The 26,118-nt window shown below is 32.8% G+C and overlaps 1 protein-coding gene across 5 annotated transcripts in view; it reads right to left on the bottom strand.

Annotated features, from left to right (window-relative positions):
* Positions 1-26,118, bottom strand: part of LOC118184736 (protein sprint-like) — a 309,002-nt gene that overhangs the window by 175,477 nt on the left and 107,407 nt on the right. The window lies entirely within an intron of this gene.

Genomic DNA, 26,118 nt, shown 5'->3' with positions numbered 1-26,118 from the left:
TTACCAAAATATAGTAATAAAAATTTTAAAAAAATTAGTCAGCCGAGTAACAGAGCGCTTACATATATTTATACATTTTTAGTGCGGCCGATTAAAACCAAAAAGGGAGATGCATAATTGCATGTTACAGCAGACCTATATACATAATTTCAAAGCTCTGAGGCTACGATGTTACTCAAAAACATCGTCAAACTGCATCGGCTAGCGGTCAAAATGAATATTTTCGTTGAAATATGATGCCTGAAATCTTCCGCGATTACAATATTCCTAAACTTTATACAAAATAATTAACTTTTAAAAAATGACAGATTTCTATAATCAATCTGATTTCTCCGCAAATATTTCTTAAAACTTTTGTATTATAATAAATAAGTCGAATAAATATTAGAGAGTTTATATAGATGAAAAAAACAGGGTGACGTATGATGTCATATTTTCGAAACTATATTTTCTAAGGAAAATCACGTGATCCCAATTAAGAATGAGAACTTTCCCTTTTGCTTGAAGTCGTATCACAACGTACTTAAAAAAATTAGAAACTTGCTTAAATAATAAATTTTTATCATTAACTGGCACAAAGTAAGAATTTAATATTCAATACACTTAGGTTAACGGAAATCAGCGAAATTTCAACCCAACGGTTTTCGAAAATCATGCGTATAGTGTTGTTGAAAACACGATTCGTAATTTTAGAACACCACCATTTAATTATTGCATTCGGTGGAAAAGACGGGTAAGATATCCTTAATGACCACTTAATTGCACATTTTTTTTTCTTCGATTGCCAGAGAAACTGTGTAGGAAAACGGAGCCTAAACATATTTTTCTCTCTTATTATAAAGATAGAATCTCATTAACAAAGGGCATCAAAGAGCCGAAAAAGCGATAAGATACGCGTTTATTCTTGTTGCCGCATTTTCTTTCATTTTTAATTGCTTCAAAATGAGATGTCAGCGTTCTTTGTTAGGGTACGAAGTGAATATAACTAGCCTAAAAAAATACACTCCCCCACTGCTAAAATTTGATAGGTCTATTCAAAATACGTTTAATTTTATAAACTTGCTAAATAATAATTTCCCCAACGAAGGAAATATAAGAAAGAGAATGAAATTTATGATTAAAATTGTCAAAGACATTAACACTAACTGGTAAATACACATAAAATATGTTACTATTTGTTTAATATCCTATAATCTAGTCATACGCACAGTCAAATTTTCCAATAGCCTAAAAAAGCATGAACTATAAATAACGAAATATTTTAACTACATATTCCGTTATTTTAAATCCTGTTAGAAAATCAGGGCAGTATAATTATAATTAGAATCACAGGTAATATCAAAATATAATTTTGATAAACATCGCAATAAACAGAAAACCGTTATTTCACAATTATTACAATGAAAAGATAATTCAAGGGATATATTGAAACTTCTGCTTTTGACTATATCTTCTAACTCTAGTAAACTTGCTGCACCTCTGATTTCACATCTAAATTTTACTCGGCAATATTAAATCATTCTTTTGATTTATTAACTTTATTCATTAAAAATGTAGTTTAACAGACCTAAACTATTCTTCAAAATAAACTACAATTTTTTTAATATCCAATCCATTGTCATAAAATTCTTTTCCTTCAACAATCACAATCGTATTTCCAACAGTCACATAAACTGAAGCAATAGGACTCATTTTCAAAAACTAGTATTCTCCAAACTAAACAACAGTTAAAGCTATGCTGCATGGTGTAATGCAAATACAATCAATCTATTTTGAGATGCTGCATAAATTGAAACGCAACTTTATTTTTGGCAATATTAGAAAATGTTCTTCAAATTTTGTTTTAAGACTTGTATGCAGTTTGCATATAATAGCCGATTCTGATTAAAATAAGACTGTGTAAAGTATGCATCGCACATGAGGCCAAAACATTGATTACAGCAAGGTTACGGTATGCTTCGCTCTAACGATTACTTTCAAATGTCAAAATTTTAAATGTTATGTAATGAATTTGTAGAGACATTATGTTTATTTTGGAAGCAGGAGAAATGAAAAATGAGCAATGCCCTCGCCGGGACCACTACAACACGAAGGCGGGAGAAATACCTTATAAATTTTTTTTTGATATGAATTTAATTGTTTTTCCCTTTCCTCTATTTACACAAACATACACGTTTTCAGAGCATTTCGGCTAACGCTCCTCTGGGCTAAAAATATTTAAAAACAGCATATCTTTAGAATTTCCGATAGACAGTGTCCCGCGCTGGATACAAAAATATTTTATTCCGCGCAGTGTATTACCATTGCTCGTTTTGAAATCGTTGAGTTTCTTAATTAAAAAACTCGTTAAAGTTTAAAAAATATGAAATAGATAATAAAGCAAATTCAAGATTCGCGCTTTCAGGTGCTCATATTCAGGTCGAAAGACTATGTTATTTAAATTTTGATGGCTCTAGCTATCGCTGTTTTTTCATAATGCGAGAAAAGTACAAATATTCATGCAGATTCTTTCGTCATTATTTATTTTCTTTAAGTATAATACAGGGCGATACTATCTGGTAGCAAAAATTTGAAAACTGATACAGCCGTTTATAGTGATTTGACGCAAAATTCCGTTTCAAGACTAATAGCCCTTCTAGGTTAACGCCCCTTTGGGCTAATGAAAATTTCTTCACAGTAACCATATTTTGAGACCAGCATCTTGCGAAGGGGGAGGGAGGGAATCACTCAAGAAAGTTGAAGCATACGAAATTAATTTTCAGGAAGAGTTAGAAAGACATCTAAAGCACAATGAACTTATTGCCTACATCTAGATAGTTAGTTACGCGATTTAATTCGATATCTTGGTTTGATTAGTTGGTTAATTAATTAAGGAAAAAGCATGCACGGGCTATCTAACCAACGGAAAGAAATGCCTTCTTGGAAAAGCCATCTAAGAGAAACTAGCCTGTATTCACCTTACGCATGGAGAAAATTCCATGCACCCAAAACCATATGCCAGGATCTGGAACGCGGATCGAATTACTAATGTTCTTTGGTTTTACCTACTCATCCGCTGATGGTTTCCTGTGTCTTTGAACTAGGTAGAATTTGGAACTTTAGGGAGAGGAAAAATAACTTTCCTTTTCGATGAGAATTACCTATTTAAATTAATGAACTGCTACCCCTCCATAGACAGAGAACCAAGGATTTTGTTACATTCAAACTGGCTGCTTGCACAAGTTCATTACATTTTTAAATATATTTACTCAATTAAGAGTTTTAAAAAAGGCCATAAACGTCCATTTTCCAGCTTTTAACCTTTCAGACACGACTTGTAAACATGGGTGAATATAGTCATACGTTTCACAAATAACTCGTTTTGTTTTCGCAATAACATCATTTTTTTCTGGCGGGAAGGGATAAAATAAAAAAAATGAACAACAATAAAAATAATAAAAACGTAAAGCAACACGTTCGCTTGTCATTGTTATACAAATGTTGGATTCAGTATTCAGCATTTGTGTAACAAAAATGAAGTTACGTTATCATTCAAGATTCTGAAAAGGAATAAAAAGATAAATTTAAAGTGCTAGAAAAAATTACAAAAAGGGAGAGATCAATTTGTATGAACTTTCAAAAATCATTAAGGAGTATCAGCAACCTCTATATGAACAATGTTAAATTGGCCAATTCCGATGTACCTTTTCTCAAAATCTGCTGTAGATGCACGCTTGAAATTTTTCCTCTTGGACCTCTGGAATACCGGACCAGCGTGCAGAATCACTACATCACGAAGGCACGCCAAGAAGGGAGAAATACCTTATATACACCCCCTTCCTTTTAAAGGGCAACTGGTTTTTAGGGGACCCAATCGCTAAATCCTGGGTGTGGAGAGTCATCATCCACAGTCCTTTTTTAGTTAGGGTGCCACTGTAGAGACATTAAGTTAATTGGAAAAGCCGGAGAGATGAAAAATTAGCAAACGCCTTCGCCGGAAATCGAACCACGGGCATCTGGAATACCGGCCCAGCGTGCAGAACCACTACACCATGAAGGAATGCCAAGAAGGTGGGAGAAATACCTTATAATATATAAATATATACACAAAAACACACTCATTCTTTAACAAATTATTTTAAGATTTATATCGATTCTCAAATTAAGCCAAATAGAAGAAAATATACTTAAAAAAAGAATTATAATTTTATGAAAAGACAATTCTTGAATGCAGATACAATCATAAAACTGTGGCCGAATCTAATTTAACAACTACACTTCACAACCGCCTCTACCTGATCCTGCGAATGCTCGCCAATTCTGCTTAATCCTTAACTCTGAGCGGCAGTATAGAAAAATACTGCCTGCGACAAATGTACAATTAAAAAATTATAAAATCAAACGAAAAAACACATGATGGCAACTGATTAAGAAGAGTAAAAAAAAAATCATGAAGTTAGGGACGGGAAAAAATACGGCAATTCTTTATCTCTGAGAGATAAAACAAAAGAGATCATCAAAATATACACCGCTGAAGGTCGAAGGACACTGTTACTATGAAGAGTATATAAATATACAAACTTAAGTACTTTGATGCAATATTATCGATATACTCGTACACCAAATTCCAATTAAGGTCTGTATGTTATTCTCGCTGCAATCTCTTTGAAACAGCGTGATAACATAAACAGGAAATAATTTAATTTCATGATAAAACCTGTAACTTTTCAATGAACTTATCAAGTTTAAAAATACCGGATATATGCTGTACCGGATATATGCTGTGCAGAACTCATCAGATGACATTAATGGAATAAAGTGTTTGGCGGATGTTTTTAACCATAACAGCGCCTGACTGCCTGATGTTGTTTTTGTAGTCGGTCATTAACAAAGAAGGTGAGAACACGCAAGTGAGAATAGTGTTCAAAGTAAAAACTGATTTGGAGTTGTGGGGTTTTATTTTATTTTCCTAACAGTTAATTTTACTTTGAAAGCAGCTAGTCTCATTTTCCTACCCACGCTTTCTTGCCAGAATGAGATTTCAGGTTTAGCTTCACGTAAATTAAGATAGGAAGCTACTATTTAAGTAGGAAAAACTTCAGAAACAGCGTGGTGGGAGCGTGGGTTGATCTTTACAATATGGTAACTGGTAGTTTGGCGACATTTTGGAGGCGATAAAGGTGGACCTGGACTACCTAGGACTTTGGTAATAATGTGAGCAGTACTCAGTTCCGATTACGCATTATTTTGCGTGAGGGAAATGAAAGATCATGGGATATGTCATGTGATATTAATGGACGAATTACGGTTCTTTAATCGGAAAAGGGGGGAAATCGGGGAAAAATGTGGAAATTTTGTATTTAGCTTTATTCTGTGTTGTGTGAAACAGTGTTGTTTAATTTTTGGATCCCATGGCCCTAACCAAAGTGAATTCAAAATGGGTATTTAGGCATTGTGATAAAGAGACGTTTGCTTTTTATTTAGCGGAGGAAGTATGGAGGAAAAATTCGCAGAAAAAATCTTTCAATAATTTTATTGAATGAATTAGAAAAGTGTATCCGCCACGTAATCAAGATTCTGAAGAAGATTAGGTAAGTTAGTATTTTTAATTATTTGAGGATATTATTTTTATGCATTGTTCTAAATGTAAGGTGGAAAGGAATTTGGTATTATTGGGAAAATTCTTATTAGCAATGATTTAGTTTAAAGTAATTAGGATTGTAAGGTAATTTTTATTAATTTAATGTATGTGCTCATTTATATTTTAAGTAGTGTTTTTGAATTTAATTATATTTTAATGAAATGATAGTTATTTTGTGAATTTTATGTTTGTAGGAATTTGGTATACGTTTAAGTTGAAATAAACGTGCATGGAAATAATTTAAATATTTGGTACTAAGTATTTGTAATGCTTGCGGTATGAATTCGTTGGTGACGTGTATAATGTAATAGATGATTTAGAGGTAAACGTTTTTGGATATTTTATTTATTTTATATGTGGAAATGTTCATATTTGTAAAGGGTAAATACTTTTTCGCGATCAGGTAATTTCATATATGTTCTCTTTACCGGGTTTAAAGATTGAGAAAATTGTCATGTATTTTCGTGAAATTTTTGTAATTTATGAGAAAAAAGCAGCGTACATGGATATAGTGAAGAGTGTGCGCAATGCCATTTTTGTGCAATTCTGGGATGTTTTTTTAAGTAAAAATAAGTCGGCGTGTACATGGTTTATGTATATGTGTTATTTTGAAAAATGCGTAAGGAGAATGGTATTGTGCAGTTTTTCCTAATTTTGCAGTGAATATTTGTCATGATTAAGCAGTTTTGTTTGATAAAATTTCTAGCATAAGTGTAATTCGGCTAGTAGATTGTTGGAAGAAGTGTTCAGGAGATAAAAAGAAAAGAAACATGTCTTTACTTCGTGAAGACAAAATGGCGGCGGGGAAAAAAAAATAGAGGGTTGCTGTAGAAGAGTTGGTCGCCAAATTTTCGCCAAAAAATCGCCAAGTTACCATAATGTAAAGATCAACCGGAGCGTGTTCTGCCTTTCTACCACGTTGTTTCGCTACCAGTTAAAGCTTGTTATTTTGCAATAGTGCATATTAATTGCCGGATAATCTACGTTGGTGTTGCCAAAGAGCCAACAACGCGTTAAATATTTCTGTGCAACTTCGGCTGATTATTCCATTTAGATTTAATTTTAATTTTATGTTCTATTTTTGAATTACCGCCAAAAGTGCTGGTGTAATATAGTAAGCACCAGAAGTGCCTTCTGTAAGCTGTTTTGTAGAGAATAAAAGGGTTCTTTTACCCTTCGTCTGGTGTTACTAATACAATAGAACGTAACGAATAGTCGCTTCACAGTTCTATTAAGTTCTAGATTCAAGTGACTTTAATTTAGCTAAAATCTTATAGCGTAGCCATCTGAAGTCATAAGTCATATATGTGGGTAGACATGTAGGGCCATTCCTCATATAAGATGTCATGTATAAGAATTTTTATATCTTAAGCAAGGGCGCAAAGTTCTGATTTATCACCGATAAAGTTATCAGCTTCAATGTAATATATTGCACACAGGCATTCGTATGTAAAGTTAAATTTCTTTCTGCCCATTAAAGAAGCTGTGGAATATTCATGCTCTTAAAAGCTAAACTTATTTTTTTAGTTAGCGATTATTGCAAAAGACTACCACTAAGATCAGAAATCAAGGTTTAAAGCGTGGAATCATTTCAATATATTAATGAAAATTTTCAAATTCTGACCACTGTTTCGTTTACGTGTATCTAAATCAATATTTTTTAAGCCGAGGTTGGCTTTCTGAAAGTTACAGGCAGTATGATTTGGAAGAGGGCGGAGAGACTTATTCAACAAAGCCAAGTTGTCGAAAACCCTATTTTGTCTTAAAAGCAAATTAACAGGACGTATTAGTTATGCCTCAGTTTTTTTTAATAAATTAATAAATAAATAAAGACTGATTTTAGTAAAAATATTCTAAATTAGCTACATTTTCTTTTCATATTAAGATTAGGCATAGTTTAGTTTTTTAATGGTTAAAAAATGGGGGGGGGCTTACACTTTCTATATTCGCTATATCTCTTAGTCTCCCAGTTTACTGGTTGGATTTAATAATATTTTGATTTTATGACGATGTGAAAACATTCAATAGAAACTGTACTTCGAAATTTGAATTTTTAACATTATTAGATTAATGGTGCGAGATAAAAGTAGCGTCTATATCAACGGTTCTTCTTAACCTTTTGCCTAAGGCGTACCACCTAAACAAAAATTGAAACACTTTACCACCACTACATTTTACAATGATTATTTTTCAGTTTCTCAATAGAAATATTAAAAAATATACACATTTTGCCACTTGCACAACCTATTGGCTATTTGTATTAAATATGCACACATAAAAAACATTAGATTAAAAACTGGTTACTATTTAAATTATCAAATTTAAGTTATGATACTTTAATTCCAAAATTTTGTATGAAATTCATTTAAGGACCTCTCGCTTTTTTCATGTTCTTCGGGGACTCTCTAAGCAGCTGGAAAGAAATATTTTATAATAGTAATACTAGTACATTGCCTGTATCCATCACCAGTGAATCATCACTTTTCCTCTTGGTCAATCCTGATCATTTCTCTCTTTTTTGAAAATCTAGTTTGTTTTATTATTTTTTCACAAATATTCAGATGCACAAAATATTACGAGTTCTTTAAAAACAAACGACGATATTCTCAAATCGTGTAGAAAAATAATGAATACAAAGCAACAAGAAGACAAAATAACTGCTGTTACAGAGAGAAAACCGACGTAAAAAATTATTCTAATTGAAAATACAGCAATATGAGCCCAGAATTGGTGGCAATATAAAGTGTAGACATGCTAATAAATCGAGAAACTCTAAAAGAATTAATCAGATACTATTATGTTTTTATAGGAACTTATTTTTATTTCCTGTTAAATACAACATCCATTTCTATTATTCCTTTTAAAACATCATTTATGACAAATTTTTTTATGGCTATGGCTAAACGAATACTTGTAAAAATAGAAGTGGCAATAGACTTTGAACAACGCTCAGATAGCACAAATTTAGGAATGTTAGAGAAAAACTTAAACAAGTTTTGGGGGTATTTAATTTTTGAATTTAATAATTAAAAATTACTTTTTTTTTTTTTTTTTTTTTGCGTACCACTTATTTTTTTCTTGCGTAGCACCAGTTGAGAAACACTAATCTATATATCAAAGATAGCCGGCGATTCAGATAGATGTTCTTGCTTGCAAGGTATGCATAACGTATCCATAAACGTATCTTCTTGGATTTACACTAAACCCTCAATAAACATCAACGCTTTGGATGTCTTCTACCACTTATTCTCGAGAACCCCACCAATAGGGAAATATCAAGGTTAGGTTTGCTCCATGGAGTAAGAAAGGACTTACTTTCTACTCCATGGTTTGCTTTTGGGGAACGTCATGGACTCCCTAGTCTGCTCAAAAGCAACTATTCCCTTTGCACCTTCGTTTCTTTCACTAATGTATGTAAGTTATATCAAAGCATTGGGAACAGCCTAATCTTATTTGTCTACTACCTCGGAAACTTATTACTGTTTCATCCTCATCATCCATCAAATAATTTAAAATTTAATAGTTGAGATATTATTCGGACATTCAGTTACAGATGGACGAAACATTTATAATTACGAATAACTGAAAATATTAGTGCTAGATATTGGAATAATCTTTAAAATACTTGAAAGAAAAATATATGGCATTTAATCAGGTAAAGGCAGGAAAAAACATCAGACTCAATTTCCGATTTTTCACTCAGAAAGCAAATTAAATGGAAAAGATCTGAGTAAATTGCAGCCACTCTCGGCAATGCTTCCATTACTTGAAACTGATAAATTTATTAACAATGTTCGAAAACATTTGAAACTGACTGCCACATAATGGGCCATAAACGATAACAGCAAACTTAAGATAGCTAACAGACAAATCACTGACAGTACCTATCTTACCAATCGATATAGACGAGGAAAAGAAATCAAAGAACACTTTGTAACTCTGTAATCTTAAAGGAGAGCTACTTGAAAAACATAATGAAAAAAGGGCGATAAACTGTGAGGTCGGTGAGTTCGTATGATTCACGGATCCTTAAAAGATGGAATGGGTCCAAAACGATGATGTCACGTGATAAAATAAAACTTTTCCCCCATGTTCGTGATAAAGAAATCACGCAACAAACGGACACAGAGGAAAATTTATGTAATTCCATTTATGTAGCGTGACAGTTTAGAATCACCTGCCTTGAATAGTGTTCTAATTAGTTGTAATTGACTACGCGATACGATTATTTTTAGAAAAACGACCGTTAACTGCAAAAAGATTTGAGGGAAAAAATGGGGAGGATTAAATCTGCCTAAACCTCAATTCCTCGCTTCAGTATACTTCATAAGAGAAATTTATGAAGTAAATATTGAATTGCGGATTAATGGGTAACAAATTAACATCTAAAGATTTTCCATTAAAAAAAAAAAAAAAAAAAAGCTACTAATCTGGTTCTCTTTACATCTCTAAACTGACGTTCTTAGTATTAAATCCTATCGGACAATCTTGAAACTAAACTCATATTAAAGCGCCAGCATTTCCTCCTAAAAATCAGTCTGTTTTATTTCGTTGAAGTGTAAATAACAAACTTTTTTTTTGTCTCAACCCATGCCAACCTTTCTACCGGTAAAATAAAATTTGTCGGAAGCGCTTCTTTTGTGTTTTAATATAAAAAAATAAAAAAAGGCAGCTGATGGGCATCGATTGCTGTGTGATGCATATGGGGAACATGTTTTATGTGAGTACTGGTTCCAGCGCTTTAGAAGTGGCGATTTTGAGGCCAGCAACAAAGAACGCGAAGGAAGGAAACTAAAGTCTGAAGACGCTGAGATGGAGGGGTTATTGGACTAAGATTCATGCCCTAGCACTGGTGAACGTTACAAACAACAGTTGATCCAACTGAGCCGAGCACTGAAACTCAAACGCCCCACCCCCCAATTTGATTTGATCTTAGCCACAAAGGCCAAGAAATGCCAAAAGACAAGACAAACTGATCTTTCAGCACGACAACGCTCGCCCACATGCTGCAAGAGTTGTCAAGGAAACCTTGGAGGCGCTTCAACGGGATGTCCGACCTCACCCGCCGTATTCACCAGACATTGCTCCTTCCGACTTGTTCCGATCGATGACTCATGACATGGCCGAGCAGCACTTCACTTCATACGAAGAAGCCGAAAACTGGGTCGGTTCTTGGATCGGCTCAAAAGACAAGGAATTTTTTAAACGTGGAATTCGTATGCTACCTGAAAGATGGGGACAAATCATAGCTAACGACAGACAATAGCTAACAGTTTGAATAAAATACATTCTTCCAATTTCTCTGAATAAAGCTTCAAAGTTACAATAAATAAATAAATATTTGTACACCCAATATACTGGAAGCAAACGGAAATTCTGAATTCTATGAATGTTAGTTCACTGAAATACAAAGCAGCAAAAATTATTGTAAACATTTTGTTACCTAATATTACCAAGATTAAACGCCAGCAAATGAGCTTGTTGCAAGCACATTTTCGTGATTTTTCCAAAGCGTAAAAAATAAGGCAATTTTTCTCAGAAAATCACGTTAATTCACATAACCCTTATGTGCTTTGGTATATTCAGTTAAACAAACAATAAGTTTTTAGTACATAAATAAAATTAAAGATAAGAAAAATAATATTTATACAATGTGGCACACGAAAATATCATATATTGCAAATGGCTTATAAAATTTTAATACATCGACTCTGCGTGTTATTGATCAAGTTTTTAACTCTCTCAGTGTTATGGGCGGAAGATTCCGTATAGAAGGGTGACTTTCGTGTTCATTACACATGAAAATTTCTGCCAGCTTGTACGCAATTTTATGCTGGATGTAAAATGGAAGAAAAGGAATCAAGGTACAAAGCGAGATAGTTGTTTTTTAATATTAGTCAAGAAAATATTATTTATTCATAACATTTTGAGGCACTTTGAAATTTTAGGGCTAAACCTGCAACGCTCGGAGGGGGGAGGCCAGGTCCTCAGGTTTCTGATAATTTTATGATACAAATCACCTACAAGTCCCTGAAGAAAGCCATAACTGAAACTCGCAGACTTACTGCATTTGCTGATATATTCCTCGAAAAGTAGCAGTAGTAATTAATATTAGAGTTCTTTGGAGACCCAAGAGATCTTATGAATATACTTTGAGACATCATACGGAACTCTTCGTATTACAGGACGGAAATAATGAGCTCCGCGTGGTATTCTCAGACATGCAGGAAGTTCTGACTGCGATAAGTTTCTAATATTGATTTGACTTACTTCATACTATGAACTTCAGGACTGTGATTTAATTGTGTATTTTCGTATTAAAAAAAAAAGAAAGGGGGTGAACGAAAGAACTAGCGTTCAAACTTTTTATTATCCCTAGATTTTCTCTGCTGGCAAAAAGGGGAGAAGAAACTGCTTCCTCCCACACACGTCCCTCGTTCGGCTAGAGAAAATGTTCCAATTCTTAAGAAGTAGACAAAAAAGAAAAGGAAAAACAAAAAAGAAAAGTCAACGGGGGAAGCATCTTTTTTAGCCGGAAAGAAGTTCCAGCTCAGAAGAGAGCTTCTCAAACCATAATGGACAGATCCCAAGAGAGAAAGAATGAAGAAGATTTAACGACTTGACCAAAGAACATTCCTCACGATTAACGACAGAAAGTCTGCTGCTCTCGCAAGCAACTTGTTTACTTCCCTTCAGATCATTTATTTACAAGACATGATTCCAGCAAATACCTTACTCTGCACTACCCGGGAGATTTAAGAGCCTCAACAAATTATTTCCATTTTGTTATCCCATAGCATTCTGCATTAAAGATGTAAGGTAGACCAAAATCACCTTGAGTTCGTACTCATGCCCTGCACTAAGCACAGAACTGGTAACTATAAAAATAATAAAATAACCCAAGACAAAATTTAAATGAAAGTGCACATTTTTAACTAGAGGCTCCAAGTGCTTTAGTGTTCCTTCCAGGATTAAAAATTTGCAAAATGCTATAATAAATTAAATGAAATCTTGAAGTTTATATTAAATGATTGTAGTGCAAAAATTTATACACCTTTATCGATATCACTGCGCAGGATGACGTTCAAATTCGTAGTTCTATCTACTTCAGTGTGGCACCTGAATTGGCCCTCCCCCGCTCATAAAGCAGTAACTATTTCATTTCTGCGATAACAAGAACATACACATGACTTTGAAATATTTTTATCTAATATATTTATGTAACATGTTCGCGAATATATTCTGCTATTTAGGTACTGGGGATGCTATTTAAATGCCCCGCCCCCCATTTAACCAAAAATAAATAAATAAATAAATAAATAAAAAATCTGAAATGTTTCAGATTTTAAATTACGTCCAAAGGGGCGTTTTTTAACATTTTGTGTGTTACCTTTCTTTATTAAATATCATGTTCCTCGCACTTAAACCATAAGATCCAGTGCAACAGCAATATCGCAAAATAGTTTTAAAACGAGCATATCTTTAGAATTTCCGATACAGAGACTCACGCGCTGGAGATAAAAATGTTTTTTCTGCACAACGTTGCCATTGCTCGCTTTGAAATCCTTGAGTTTGTTAATCAAAAATTCGTCAAAGTTTTAAAAAATAGGAAATCGATCATAAAACAAATTTCAAATTTCAAATTTGGTCTTCCACATGCTCATATTCGTTGGAGGATTACGTTATTCAAAACTCGATGACTCTATGTACCGTTGTTTTATCACAATACGAGAAATATACATACATTTATGCAGATTTTTCATTATTTAATTTCTTCAAATATAATGCAGGACTCTAACATTTTGTGGCAACAGTTTGAAAAGTGAACCGACATTTATGAGTCCGACGCAAAATGCCAAAACGAAACTAATAGTCCTTCGGGATTCGAATCCCTTTGGACTAATAAATAAAAAAATCGCGATTTCAGAGATTAAGCGCTCGGCTAAATTTTACATAAATATTCTTAAAAGTTCACTAAAAAACGTACTACTAAACTACTAAACTACAGCATTTGGTAAAAAAAAAAAAAAAAAAAATATGCGTCAAAATTTTTCCTTAAAAATTCGCATATTTTTTATTTGTTCTTTAATTTTGGGGATTAAACTTTTTTAGTTTCTTGAAGATATTAAATTGCGAGCCAATTAAAAAAAGTGGGGGAGTTCACCAATCGCTCCTGTAGAAAAGTCCGTCGCTTATTTCCAAATATTCACCGACCTTTTTCATCAAAAATTTATGTCAAATTACGCTAAGAAAGCCTACCAGTTTTAAAAGTACCAACATTTATGTGCATTATCCATACCTATTTATATTTATAATCCTTTTCTAAATGTTATTTTAGTCAAAAAATTAAGCATCTCTTACACATCACATTTACGGGAAAGAGATAGCAGGATATATCAGTATGATGGAAAAATTCTTGAAATTTATTTAAAAAAAACTCTTAGAATTCAAAAAAGATGATATAACACTAAATCACCAGCCGCAAAATGCTAAAAAATAAAAGAATTTTTCAATACCCAGACACTGACAGCTTGCCTGTGCTCGGTGAACAAAAGAAGGTATAAATTCAAGCATCTTATATTCTCGAGGTCGTAACAAGTGAAAAGTTTATTCAACATCAGAAACAAATAAGCTCTTGACCTTGAATTGTGAGCTATTCAATTTATGTGTGCTATTCTCGGCTACGATTAATCAATTTTCAGAGAAATAAATGACCTCGCGCTTACGTATCTTCTCGCTGTGCTCAGCGGGTAAAACAGATTTAGTCAGAACTTATCAGATAAGACCAAATGAATCTTTTTCCTTGTTCAAGCATTTCAACAAAAAATATAATACATGCAATAAATATATATTATTCATTAAATATAACAAGTAGATTAAGAAATGGAGGCGAATGTATTGAATAATTTTCTGACTTTACGTGATAATGCAGCACGCCTAAACTTAATGAGAGAGGGAGGGAGGGAGATTTCATGTAGCAGAGAATGCGAAGGTTTTCTGTAAAGGAGAGCTGGATCTTTTGAATGCACAGTCTAGGCTTCCTATTATCCGAGTTCACACCAATCATATAACACAGAATATAGAATCAAAAATAATAACTAACAGATAATAAAAGCATGAATAATATGATAAATGTAATTTATTTATAATAGAAATAATGCACATAGGTACCCAATATTATCGTTTCATATATCTATATAAATACTATTTCATAACCAATGAATGTTTTATCTTTTTACAAAATGAGCTAAATTATACCAAATGATCGTTATTTAATTCTATCCAATTAAGCGTTTTTTTTAAGGGAAATAATAGTATGACATCTTAAAGACGTAAAAAACTCTTTGCACAAAAAATTGGCTTTTGCAAATGCCAAATTTATTTCAATATTAATAGAGTGATTACAGCTGCTAAAGTACCAAAATCGAAATTTTCTTTTTCTCCTCGTTTTCATTTTCTTTCCTCCTCTCATTCAAAACATTCTGCCAATTCGCCCAAAATCTACACACTATTTCAAAACATTTTTGGACCCTCGCCTTTTCCTTTCTGAAAATGACAATTCTCTTCGAATTTCTATTGCTCGTGAAAGTGATATAAATAAATACATAGTATGTCCATCGTAAAAGTAAAGTTGTGCGAAGCAAATTTTGTGAATTGGGAGAGCCCTGCATTTTGAACTTCTTCATACATGAAAAAAGTATTACATAAATTTGCTCTAAAAACACCAGAAATTGGATATACTTTATTACGTAATGTAACATATGAATTAAGAATGCCTTTATTTTTTATGCTAATGTATAATTAATAAAAGCCATTCCTAGCGTTATATGCTACTTCGAAATTTTTTGCCATTGAAAAATATCAAGGCTAAATTACCTTGTTGTTTTTCAATGGCCAAAAAACCTTAACCTTTTAAAGATACATACACTGCTTAAAATTAGTGTTTTTATTCCATTATTCACCTATGTTATTTTAATAACGAAGATGAATTAAAGAATTTACAATACATTTTTTAAAAACAACTTCGATTTGTTTAAGGAAAAATTTTCTTTGCAAAGTAAAAACATAGTCTCTTTCAAGTGACGTCGAAAAGGGACTTCAAAACTTCGAATGCGAACAGAACAGAACGGCAGCATATATCGAAGTCGCTTTTTTAAGTATATAAAGAGGGCAGTTCATGAAAATAACATCCGGAAACATCAAGCAATCAAAGCAGGAAAAGCGAGTAGGAGAAACTTCCCGTCTGATCGGAGGTGGAACTAATCACACAGATACTTTAATAAAATCAGATTACGATTCCTACGGATATTCAAGTTGCAGATTTCTCCGCACAGTAACATTTCCTATTACAACTACGAGTATAATTTTATTATAACTGGATAATATAGTACTAGTATCCCATTTTGATGACCTAGTTTTAAGCTTGGTAAATAATAATTTTCACTTATATAAAACAAGTTGAAAACCCATATGAAATAAGTATGAAAAAACTAGTTTTAACAATTTTTTTACCTTCGAGTTTAATTCCGCTTAAGAAAAATTATGGACTGGTAAACTGGTAAAAACAGGCAAATTAACCAGTTTAAAGTATTGACAACTCTCTGAAACTCTTAAAGAAAACAAACCCCTATTTAGTGTAGAATTACCGATTTTTCTATAGGCAGGAATCCTAAAAAATCAATCGCGCCCTCATCGGCAATCAAACCCTAGACCATCCCCAGACGCGTCTAGATAATTTAATAATTTCAGCAGTGACATAATTAATCCACGCATGAATAGTGGCAGAAGCATTAAATATGAAAAGCAAAAGCAAACAGTTGTAACTACGTTATGCATTTTATGCATTTCGTAATCTTTTTTTACTTTTAGCTATTAATTCGCTCATTTCTGAAGTGACCGTCTTTTGCAAGGATGACAGAAAAGGAATGAAGTTTTAATTATTAGGAAAATCCTTGAACTTTTACAGACACCAGAGCTGATGTAACCGGTACATCGCACTAGGAAGCAAAATTTTTAGAATTTAAGAGGAGGCTATAGAATTTAGTAGCTGTAGAGAAAGCATCAAAACTCTAGCGCCGATGCTGCTGTTCAGTATTTGATTCGATATCCGTTATTACCGTTAACCTTCATACTGTGACGCCTAAAATTACATGTAAATAAGGTAGCAATAGAACAGTGATTGTTAAAACTACGAAGAATGTTACAAAACAACACGCTTAATAGTTTTATAGCCAACGATCTGCGTTAATTTACAAATTATCTATGATGAAAAAATCAACTTCAGTATAATATAGAGAACAGAGAAAATAGTCGAAGATTTCAGAATTCCCCACCTGCGCAATTAGTACATGATACATATGTGGATGAAAAAAACATGGCTAATTTTGATAGACGCATAAAAAGATCATATATATTTTATTTTAGTTAGTATTGCTATTAAACCCCTTCTGTTTTGCTGTTTTTCGTATTTTTACTTTTTAATTTATCTTACACAATACGTCGACTGATATGCATAAAAATGTATTTTGAAGTTTACCCTTAAATATACAAAACCTTTTCCTTAAAATTTGTAAACACATACAAATGACTTTGGACCAGAAGCATTCCTTTAATCAAAACTTGGCTGTCCCTATACAATTTAATTCCGATTAAGATATTGCGCTTATAAATAACAGACTGTTGCTCTGAAGTTCGCTATAGTCTGTTACTTAAAACTTGTAGCAACCTTTCTCGTTTAGGATCATAACGTATGTCTTCATCATTGCACAGAGGAAATTAGTGAATTTTAATAAATTAGAATATCAATCTTTCATCTGCGACAATCATTGCGATGGTTATGCGTCATGGTTTGCGGACAAACAAATGTCCTTGCAGTGCATATTTTAAAATAAGAGTCCATACTTAAGGATTTTACAAGAGTAAGTTTATAATCCGACTTTTATTCCTTTCTTTTAATACGTTTTGTTACAGTCTGGTGTTTCCGAATAAACATACGGTAACTCAACCGAAATATACCTAAAAGCACCAGCATCCATGACATAAACATATAACCCTCCCTTCTTATTTTTATGAAATACCACAAAGAGCAAAGGAATTTCTACATATCTTGACAATGTATGGAGAACGAATCAAAATTTCAAATCCGTGCAGAGTGAAAGGGGAAAAAAGCAGAATATATTGCTCAAGAGAAAACCGACCAGGCGCGAAAAAGGAAAGGAAACATAGCGAAAAAAAGAGCTGTTCCGGAGAAAATCGGAGATCCAAGGATTTTTGTATTCTTTTGGTAAAAGGCGGCAGTTCTTTGACCGTGTCGCAAGCGAATAAGTCACGTGACCTACATTCGAGATGCCAAGGAGTCAAGGTTTACATCTCGGTTAGCACATTTGAATGGATTTATGGCGTGTTTCCACACTGGGCCCCTTAATGTTTCTTTTCTTGTACAATTTCCTGACTTTGATGAAACCCATCCAGAGCTCTGAAGACTGCTATGAATTACAAACACAGTCATTTATTGCCTATGAAATGCCATTACGGACAGAAACTCTCATGCAGAATAAAAAGAATTTTTGTTCGTGATAAGCTTGTTGCCCTTCTCTGAACACGTTAAGCACTGCTTAATCATTAATTCAGTTCTGAAACGTCATGCTTAATCACTAATTCACCCTCAAACACGAATCCCAATGCTTGCCGAAGTCATTTAACGCACGCTCAATACCACAATGAATATTCCATAGACCAGAGTTTTTTAAACCCACAGCTCCCTTGATTTCTGAATAAATTTAATTTAACACTACTTTCCACTCACACACTTTAAAAATCACACTTACCAAATTGTCCCACGTGTACATGCTTTAATTTTTTTTTTAAATAATCGGGGGGGGGGGGAGTTAAAACTTTGCCTTAAAATATTCCGATGAGAAGAATTTATCTGTTGAAATGTATTCGAAAAATAAATAAATTTACAAAATAAAATATTTAAATTACACAGGAAAGAAAGTTCACTAATAAAAAATGTTTTAGAAAATAACATGAAAAACCATAAAAATATTTCGCTTTTCTTATTTAATAAAAATAGCATCCATTGTTTCTAATTCCTAAAAAGTAAATCTTTACTACTGAACAGCACTGAAATAGAACAATAATAAATAACATTAATATTTTAACACTTAAAAATTACTCCAGTTTTACAAATTCTAGCACCTGTTTCTGCATGGAACGTAAAACGATACAAAAAGAAAAATATCATAATATCCATAAAGCGTATTAGCGTTTAAAGAAAATTAAATACACATCTGCACAGAGAGACGTTTGCAGTCTGTATGTTACTACCGAAATTCCTCATCATAACTTATTTTATTCTCAATGCACAAGAACTAGAGTTAAAAATTTTGCAGTAGACCTACAAAGTTTGTTAGATATACTTCTTTAATTATAAAAACGCTTTAAAATGATATTTGCTGCAAAATGTTACTAAGAACTCTAGATACAACGATTAGTTGCAATGCACCAGTTGTTAACGCATAACAAAACACCACACACGGTTAAATCATATGGATAATTCAGTCCATTATCTTACAGTCAATAAACAAGATTTTCTTACAACGTCAGTGAATAAGTTTAATTCCAATCTTGGTTTTCGAAAAGTGGCCATTTCACACTTAATTTCTTAATTCTTTCTTTTTATGTTTTATTTAGAAGACGCTGCCATACTGTCGTTTCTTTTTTTCTTTACTTAACACCTCGAAACAAACTTCGAGATATTTACTGCTTTCAGTTAAAGGATTTGATGCCCTGACAAATAGAAAGTTTTGCCACTTGATGAAAATATTTTTTGCTAGTTTCGTGCGCAAACAATGCAGTAAAAAAAGCGCAATTACATTTTGCATAATTAAGTCTTCTCTTTATTAAATAAGTGCTCAAGTCTTCACGCAGCGTTAATTGACGATTTAATATTACAGGAAGTTCTCTCCCCCAACCATTTGGCCTTACGATTTTGAACATCAGATTTTATGTTCCATGTGTTTAGTTTCTTGGGGAACTAACTAATCCAAGTAATTAACCTAGAAGGCATGACATTAAGAATTATTTTTCAAAAAATTATTTCACACGTTAAATAGAAATCTGCATATCAAAATTTGACTGAGATTTCTTTCAATCTTAAAAATTTCGTACTTTTTAAATACTTTTGTATCTTTAAAGTAATAATTCTTTTTAACTTTTTGATGCTACAATTCGAATTGTTAGACATTAGAAATTTACAAAGTGCAATTACTTCATTTATTTATTTATTTACTTATAACACTTATCAAGTGATTTAAGAGATTTATTATTATCAAGTGATTTAAGAGATGCATTCCTGCAATATATTGTAATATATACTTTTTCTCTTTAAAGGGAAGGGAACCCAGATGGACTCAATCGAAGTGCATACAGCTTTACTGCAAACCAATGCCAATCTGGCCTTCAATTCTACATAATTTTAAGTTATGTCTGCTATGTTTATCTCCAAATACGCAATTATTTCACTGTAAACCAAATACGTCAGACTCAATACCTAGTCATACGGTATACTCACATAGAAATATTTTTGCTTATCCGTTTTCAGCACTAGATAATTACTAATTTTTTATCATAAGATCCAAATGAATAACAGCATTAAACTGTTGAATATTATAATGATTTTTGTGGACAAGATATGATAATCTATTAACCCTTTCATTACAAACGAGTCATATAGGTCCAAGGATCTTACTGGGACATATGCATTCCATTAAAAAACTGGAAGACCTTTGTTCTATTACTCTTCAGAAACACTCTAAAGTTCGTTCGTTTTCCGGCGACCAGGCTTCCGTCCTAAGGTGATATCAGTCGGAATTAGTACTTGATCAGCGTAGATAAAATCTACTTGTACTGCCAGCCACCACCATAACTATGTGTAAAGCCAGATCAGCAACGCTTATTTTGTATCAGCCAAAGTAAATTGTTACAAAAATTAAAGAATATGTATCAATGACATGTTTGCACTTTGTGTGAGATAATGATATATTACACAATCAAAATTTGCCTACGAGAGCTAAGCAATTACGACTGCTGCCTTCACCCATATTTATAAAAAAATTAATTAATTAATTAATTTTAAAAAAATACAAGTTCGAAAGTTATTAGAAACCTCTTAAAATCTTGAAGTCTTGATTCATATTTTGTTCCAAACCTTATTTTGTTCTTAGGCAGTTAAGAACGGCCACACACCTGAATCCCAGTCAGGGCAATTAGATCATAATTACATGAAAAATGTAGTCACTATTTAAATTCATTTTTCATAAATTCTCTCTAAAAACCAAAACAATAATATATAATCAACAAATTATAAAATTTCTTTATTCATAGTTAATAAGAAAAACAGAGCAGTGAATTTTTTTCAAAAAACATTATCGATTTATAATGATTCTTATATATCGAAATCAATTCTTATCTAGGCAATAATTTATCTTAATTATAGAATAAATGCCCTCCTAATTAACATATTCCGGTTTGAAATACAATTATTCTCAAAAACTAAGAAAACAAACAAATAACATAAGCAATAACATTTAGTTTCCTATTTTAAGACATAGCCTTTAACTCAGAACGTAACTCTTTTTACTTCCTTGTACAAAGTAAAAAGGAAGTATTGTAATCGCGAAAAGTTTCAGGCAGCATATTTCAACGAAAGTATCCATTTTGACCGCTATCGAATGCAATTTAACGATGTTTTTGCGTGATATCTGTACGTAAGGACAGAATAAAATACTCTTTTGCTTCAAAAAAAATGATAAAACTGCTTTAAAATTAATTCTGAAGAGAATTTTTCGTGGCGTCTGTACGAACGTATGTACGTACGTAAAAATCTCGCATAACTCAAAAACGAGTAGCCTCAGAACGTTGAAATTTTGTATATAGGGCTGCTATAACATGTAGATGTGCACCTCGTATTTTGGTTGCAATCGGCAGCACCAAACGTATATAAATATATTTATATATATATCCACTCTGTTACCCGGCTCAGTGATCTCAGTTTCTTTACTCTTATATGTTGGTAAATTGTAATTTTTTTGCTTTAAAAATGATTGAATTATGTTGTTTTTATCTTCCGGTTAAGGATTTTATGCCTTTAGTAAATCTGTATGCAATACTTTTAGAATTATCAACAATTTTAAAGTTGTCTAAATGCCGCTAAGCCTTTCTTTTATGGCGGCCATTGATGTTTACATTTGAAACAGGAGACTAGTGGATTTGCTGCCAATCTAGAGAAACTTAGCTTTGCAACAACAAAGATAACGCATTCATTTATTATTGCCAATTAAATCATGCTTAATTCTTTCTGGAATTTTTTCGAAGAAATAAGTGTTTAAGATTTTAATATAGATATTTTGAGTTTTTATGTATTTTTGCCTTCTCGCGAAGTGAGAACTGAATTAATTAAATGAGAAATACTCAATCGTCTGTGAAAAACTGTTTCTTTTTTGTTTTATTTGCTTAATTTCTTTTGTACATCATTCTAGCTTTATTATAGTATTTGAATAGAACATGTGGCAACGATTAGATAATTCTATTCTTTAAATGATATAAATTTTGTGCATTATGAGTTATAATATGAACGAAATATATAAGTTAACTGTTATATAATTATTAATACTGTTAAGTGAATCTAGCGCCAGAGTGTCGCTATGGTAAACAAATACTAGAGTGAATTTTAAAGAATGCATTTATTCTATTGTGGTTTATGCGCTGTCGGCGAAGTCGATTTAATTCAACCCAATAAGTTTAAATGAAATGCAAGAAAAAATGCGTATAATTTAATATTCCGTACAAGGAAGTAATGTGGTGCACACATCAGATTTTTTAAAAAACAGAGAAAGCATTGACAAATGTTGTACTGTGTGTGCATTTCTAAATTTGATCTTAAACAGTTAATACAAGATGGACCCTCTTAACAGCTCGGAACTAAATTTATCATGCATATGAGCGAAATGAGAGCAAAATAAAGAATTTGTACAATTTCGAATATGGCGGCCAAAAGCCTGGCAATCATAACATCTTAAAATTCGAATATATTTACAAAAACTACAAGAATGGAATCCAACATAAACGCGACCCTTATGACCCAGTAATGTCTAAGACTTGTTTATTTGTAGAATGAAATTCTTACTGTTGTCCAGATTTTATTAAATATATACTACATAAACACATTGCGCAACTTAAAATTTACAGTCATATGTAAAAAATAAATTGGTTATGAAAATTCTGGAACACTTTTTTTACTTTGCAATCGAAAAATCTGGTTTCAGAAAATCAAGATTATATAATATCTTAGCAACTTAATAGATAACATACATATTTAGTACTGATATGAGTATGAAAAAAAAAATTAGAAGACATTACAAAAGTCTCGGCTAAATTTAAGACTTTATTATTTATTGAATCTTGACTACCATTCCAAAACGCAACAAAAATCCTGGGGATAAAACCAGCCGACTCTCTTAATCTTTTCCTTTAACACGTATTTCCAATCCATTAAACCTTTCCACTCTACCAGCTGCTCCGCCCTTCAGCTAAAATAAGTGGCTGACGACAGCTTTAATGCTGTTATTTACTCAACAAAACTGCAACTGGATTTTTTTTTCAGGATGGCCCTCAATAAAAGGAAGAGCAATCGCTACCCTGAAAATGTTTTGCTTTGCTTTTATTACCAGACAAAAAAAAAAAAAAGTTTATTTGCAGGTAAGCTTAAATACCTTTCACACACAGATTAGTACAAATTCAAAGGATAAATTCCAGTGGAAACTGCAACAAAAACAGCGTGGTTCTTCTTAATGGAAAAAAAAGAGAGAATGAAAGGAGAAATTAATTAAGAAAGGAGAATTAACATACAGTTTGTTCCATTCACGTTTAAAATGAGGGGGAAAGGAAAAAAAATGACAGAATCTCAGACAGTTTCGGATTCTAAATTGAAAAGAATTTTTGAAAAATAAATCATTAAAAATAATTTTAATAAGAGAACTGGGATTAGTGACTGCTTAGTATTTATTTACAAACAATGAAAACCATGATTACGTAACTTTAAATTATGACAAAGCACTAAAAGTCTAATTGATTTCATCGCTACCTTCGTGGAAGTCTTTTTTTTTCTCGTTTTATATTAAACATGGAGCTACCACCACTTATAGCTTAGGAGTTTCAACTTACAAACTGAATTAAACCTGCTTGAAAGAAGTATGTTTGCTGTATTATTTCCTTTTCAACTCTTTGTCATCTTCCATATTATTGTTTCCAGATGAGGCTCTTTCTTTTTTTTTTTTTTTTTTTTTTTTTTTCCCATGTTGACCTAAATAACTTTTAAGCCAGACGCATGTTCGCTTAAAAGTAAGCCAGTAATAGAATTTCCAGCTTTACCAACCGATTAAAATTGCTAAATCTCTCTTCGGCAGTTGTGTCAATAGAAGGTTTTATCGATCATATTTCCATGTGTCGATAGTTTTCTTCTCATTTAACACGAGAAAAATCACCTCTCCTTACTTTCCTCACCCTTTTTTAACCGCTTGCCATTAGCAGTCAACATGCTTAACTGCAGTCAAAATAAAAAGATTCTGCAGCCAAGTTTTGCGAATACATGCAGGCATTACACTGCTTTGCTGTACCAAAACTTTTTACTTGCCTCTTACACCGAAATACGTGCTTCCAAACATAATGCCAAGGGTATTCGAAAATGATCGCGACGTATGTTATTTCTTTAAAATTTAATCCAAAGCATATATTTCTAGTTAAAGATTTGGGTTAAAAAATTACGAAGTCTTCTACACGGTCACCAAACTTTAAAAATTCAAGTATTTGTTATACTTTAATTAGATATCAACAGAGATTTTCGTACCTTTGAATCTAAAATTCACGGATATACTTGAGAACACTGAGCTAGGTGATATTTCCATGCCTATACCGATATAATTTGACTTTTGAAAATATAACTAATTTTAGAGTATCACACGCAAGTGTGCGTGTACATACACATAATAAAAATACAATTAAAACAACAGGCTTTTTAGATCAACAAATAAAAATTTCGGAAAACAATTTGGAAGATTTAATATGAGGCATCTGATGAAATGCAAATATAAACAAATCCATATTTGTAAAAAACTAAATTTTTATTTCTGCATTTCTTGAACATCTTTAGTTATTGAAATGATTTAATTGCATTGATATCGTTATATCTGTATAATTAAATCAAAATTTGCTATATAATCAATAAGAACTCTTTATGCCTTTACCTATTTTCAGCTTCTTTTAGGAAAAACAAACAAGTCCATTCTTATATATTCTTAGCTCTACTCCAGTTCTGAGACGACTGCTTGAGCTTTCGTTATCGTCACTTTGATTTTTTTTTTTTAACAGCAATTGTTATGTTATTTTCTTCCTTCACGTTCGTACGGGATTCGTGTGGATTTTGAGTGAATAACGGCGATAGCACTTGATGGAACATCGAAACACACTTTATTTAGCCAATATTAATCAGGCCAGCTCCAAAGTGACATTTTACAGTCGTCAAAGATCTACTATACACTTGCTGAAACAATCAGCGACACAGCCTTCAAGTTATCAGGCTATAACGGTGGAGACAGATTCACTGCAAAGCACCAGAGTAAAGCTCCGACTCTGCTTGGTCGTTCTCGGTACTCCACGTACTCTCGAGACTCTCCACGCTACAACTCACGATGCACTCGACGACACACACAGAGCACAGCTCCCGACTCTTCGGTTCAGTCGTTTCAAGAGCTTAACCCACACTCTCGACAATGCACTAACCGCGATACACTAAGAGACTCTTCGATGCACTCGACGACCCATTCGGCACTCGCAGCCCGGTTGTCAACTCGATCGACTCCGCACGGACTGACAAACTCGAGACTATCTCTCACTCTAGATAAGGCACACTAACCGACTGCGGACCAGCAGGGTTTATATAGGTTTCGGCTTGTGTTCGAGAACATTCTGGGTTAAACCGGTAAGAATTCGTTCCAGAAGGTTCTCCATCCATCCATGGCATATCGCCAATTTTGTCGCCAAATGGGCGATTTCTCGCCAAATGTGGCAACCTTGCTTTTCCCTGCCATTTATGGCAACCCTAAACCTGCTTTGCGGGGAAGCTATCTCACCGCGCCTGTACATTTCGTAACAATATCATTCGTTGATCGTTTCAAAAAGGTATCATCAACAAATGATATCATCCTTTTGATATTATTCCAAATTAATGAATGCCTCCAAGTCAATTATGTCAATTCAAGTCAATGCCTCTAAACCATTTTGAGAATTTTCTATCTTGTTGTCAACTTAAATGCGTATTTTCCCTCCTCTTTCTTTCCGATTTGAGAGTCGCTGCATTTTGAATTTTCTCTGAGTGTTTTGATGACCTAGTTGAATGATGGACGAGATCTCTAACAAGCTTGTTCAGTCTGCGATTTCAC

Source organism: Stegodyphus dumicola, chromosome 2 (genome assembly GCF_044657685.1).
Source record: "Stegodyphus dumicola isolate Sdum_Otavi_A_Nest chromosome 2, ASM4465768v1".
Lineage (NCBI taxonomy): Eukaryota > Metazoa > Arthropoda > Arachnida > Araneae > Eresidae > Stegodyphus > Stegodyphus dumicola.
This window is presented reverse-complemented; position numbering and strand designations above follow the sequence as displayed.